We start from the raw sequence: 3,911 nt of genomic DNA, 5'->3' as shown, positions 1-3,911 counted from the left end.
GTAATAAATTTAAAATAGGTCTTTAAAGTTTAAAAAAATTTAAGAAGGCAGAGAAGTACTCTATGCCATAATATGTTGTTTAAGTGATAAACACACAATGCAATATGTAGATGATGTATCATAAAATTGTACACTTGAAACTTATGTAATTTTAGTGACCAATAAGACCCAATAAATTTAATAAAAAACTATAATAACCAAGGAATTGTGATACTGTATTTGATTATAGTTCAATTCATAAGTCATCAGCACAGGAAAAATATATTTCTTTTATAATGAACTAGAAGGCTCGTGCACAAAAATTTGTGCACTGGCAGGGAAGGGGGCTCCCTCAGCCCAACCTGTGCCCTCTCATGGATCACGCTGCCGATAGCCCTGCCCACCCTGCCCAAGACACCGCAGGCCCAGATCCCGTGCTGGGGCAGACAGCAGCTTGGATCATGCTGCCCCTCACCCCGCAGGCCCCACCTACCCCTCCCAAGACACAGCAGGCCCGGATCCCACACTGGGGTGAGCGGCTGCTCAGGTCCTGCTGCCGCCCGCCCAATGATGCTATGCTTCTGTAAGCATGTATCTAGCATCTGCTGAAGCTCTACTGCCAAGAGAATCCCTATTACCTGAACCTGATCAACCTCTTCCTGCAGAGTTCCTATCAGAATGAGATTGGACAGATCCTAGACCTCATCACAGCCCCTGGGGGCAATGTAGATTTTGGCAGATACACTGAAAAGAGGTACAAATCTATTGTCAAGTATAAGACAGCTTTCTGCTCTTTCTATCTTTCTATAGCTGCTGCCATGTATATGGCAGGCATCAATGGGGAGAAGGAACTTGCCAATGCCAAGAAGATCCTACTGTAGATGGGAGAGCGCTTTCAGATTCAGTATGATTACCTTGACCTCTTTGGGGACTCCAGTGTATGGACAAGATTGGCACTGACATCCAGGACAACAAATGCAGCTATCTGGCTGGTGGTTCAGTGTTTTCAATGAGCCTTAATGGAACAGCGTCAGATCCTGCAGGATAATTATGAGCAGAAAGAGCCTGAGAAGGTAGCCCTGGTGAAGGCACTCTAGAAGAGCTGAATCTGCAGGCTGTGTTGAAGAAGTTTGAGGAAGATAATTACAGCCACTTAATGTGTCTCATTGAGCAGTAAGTACCCTTTGCTCCTGCCCCCAGCCATCTCCTTGAGGCTAGCAGATAAGATCTACAAGAGGAAAAAGTGACCTAGAGACTTCCAGGGCAAGGAGGGGGCTCTCTCAATAAATTACAGTAACTCTTCACTTAACATCATCTATAGGTGCTTAGATACTGCAACAAAATTTTGCCATAGGCTAATTGATATAGACAAGAGTTAAGTTCCTATGTCATATTTCTGGTCACAAAAAATCTCCAAATATTTTTAATATTAAACGCTGAAATAAATGTGAGCTATACAGACATTTAAGGAAGGAATAAAAGCAGATAAGATTATTTTTTAAAAAAATCTGTAAGCAGAATTATGAGCATATTAATGAGATATATAATTACATAAAATAAGCACTTAAAACAAGTGAAAGAGGTCAACTATAAAGAGGTGGAAATAGGATTGGCATGGGCAGGAGACTGCTATTTTCTGTAACAACTGTGACTTTATTAAACCCAAGGTATTACTACAAAAGCTAAAAACATCATGCAACTTGATTTTGACAATTCCCCTGGACACACACAGTATCTCTATATATACTTAACAGCCTAAGAGACTGTTAAGACCGGTCTACTGAACAACCAGTTGACTAGTCGCTGTGATGCACGCTGACCACTAGAGGGCAGATGCTCAAACTCCCACAGCCAGCCAGCCCCAATCATCCCTGATCGTGACTGGGAGAGATGGACTTGATTAGCCACGGTTACCAGCCAGGCTGAGAAACCCCACCTGTGCATGAATTCGTGCACCAGGCCTCTAGTATCCTATATAATAAAAGCCTAATATGCTAAGTGTCCAGTCGTCCAGTCATCCATTCAACCAGTCAAAGCGTAATATGCTAATGATATACTAAGACCACTCAACTGCTTGCTATGACATGCACTGACCACCAGGGGGCAGATAGTTGACCGGTCAACCAGTCACTATGACGTACACTGACAACCAGTTGCTATGATGTACACTGACATTTGGACCAGTAGGTTAGCTTGCTGCTGGGGTCTGGCCACTGGGACTGATTTTGATGGGTGGGCATGCCCTAGAGCCCTCCTATGGTCCCTCCCTGGCTGGCTAAACTCCCGCATTCTTCCCCAGCCCCAATCATTCACCAGTGGGGTTCCTCAGCCTGGCCTGCACCCTCTTGCAATCTGGGACCCCTTGGGGGATGTTGGAGAGCTTGTTTTGGTCCAAACCCACAGGCCAGGCTGAGGGACCCCGCTGGTGCATGAATTCATGTACCAAGCCTCTAGTAATTATATATGTTGGTGTTGAATTTTTACCTCCCACCCTCACCAAAAATAAGATATTTTGAAGTCCAAACTACATATTTTTCAGAATGGCACCTTATTTGAAAATAGAGTTTTTGCATATGTAATTATTTAAGATGAGATGATACTGGAGTAGGTTGGGTACCAACCAACTCCAGTAGCACTGAAGTTTTTATTAGAAGGCTATCTGAAGACAGAGTGTGAACACCATGCTACAAAGAAGGCAGAGATTAGAGTCAAGCAGCTTCAAGTGAAGGAACAGCTAAGATTGTAGGAAAACCAACAGAAGTTAGGAAGAGGAAAGGAAGGCTTCCTTTTCAGGTGTCACAGGGGACTTGGATCTGCAACTATCTTGACTCTGAACTAATCTAGCCTCAAAAATTGTAAGAATTAATTTCTAAGTCATACTAGTTATGGCTAGAGTCAAATATCATTTCTTTAATCTAGATAAAGCACTTTCCCAGCCCTTATAAATAACACATTATAATTTGTAGAGAATAATCTATAATAATAAAAGTCTAATATGCTAATTATACTGGATGACCTTCCAGATGAAGCCAGGGCTGTGAGGGAAGCCCGGGTCCTGGGTGCCTGCCGGCTGCTGGAGGAAGCCCGAGTCCTGGATGCCTGTCAGCAGTCAGAGGGAAGCCCAGGTTCTGGGTGCCTGTTGGTAGCCAGAGGGAAGCCCAGGTCCCAGGTGCTGGAGGAAAGCTGGTGCAGGAAGCTGGGGAAAGGAAGACCTACTCTTGCATGAATTTTGTACATCAGGCCTCTAGTATTACATATTAAGAGAAATATACATAAGAAATGGTTCTCATTGTTTCTAAAGGTTGTTATGGAAAATATTTCCCACAGAAATCCTATATAATAAAAGGCTAATATGCAAATCGACTGAACAGCAGAATGACCAGTCACTATGATGTGCACTGACCAACAGGGGACAGATGCTCAATGCAGGAGCTGCCCCCTGGTGATCAGTGTGTTCCTACAGGGTAGCATTGCTCAGCCAGAAGCTGGACTCATGGCTGGTGAGTACAGCGGTTGTACTGCTGGTGAGTGCAGAGGTTGTGGCAGGAGCCTCTCCCACCTCCTAGGCACTGCCTCCAACTGATGGCTTGGGCCCATGGAGAGTGGGCACAAGTCATCAGTCGGACATCCCCCGAGGGCTCCCAGACTGAGAGCAGGCGCAGATGGGCTGAGGGATCCCCCCAAGTGCAAGAATGTTGAGCACTGGGCCTCTAGTATCTTACATAAAAGCAAATCTAGAGAGTATATAATTGTGTGTATATATATATATACACACACACATATATATTATATTGAATAATATATATCATACATATATACATGCATATATATATATACATATATATATACACTTTTTTAAAAAGAACTGATACTTTGTGCACTCGGGGCAGTCCCTCAGCCAGGCCTGTGCCCTCTCGCAGTCAGGGACCCCT

At 44.0% G+C, this 3,911-nt stretch overlaps 1 pseudogene; it reads left to right on the top strand.

Moving 5' to 3' along the window:
• Positions 1–353: 353 nt before the first annotated feature.
• On the top strand, positions 354–1,226 carry LOC102760647 (annotated as a pseudogene).
• Positions 1,227–3,911: the final 2,685 nt, after the last annotated feature.

The sequence above is a fragment of the Myotis davidii genome, unplaced genomic scaffold (genome assembly GCF_000327345.1).
Source record: "Myotis davidii unplaced genomic scaffold, ASM32734v1 scaffold1839, whole genome shotgun sequence".
Classification (NCBI taxonomy): Eukaryota; Metazoa; Chordata; class Mammalia; order Chiroptera; family Vespertilionidae; genus Myotis; species Myotis davidii.
This window is presented reverse-complemented; position numbering and strand designations above follow the sequence as displayed.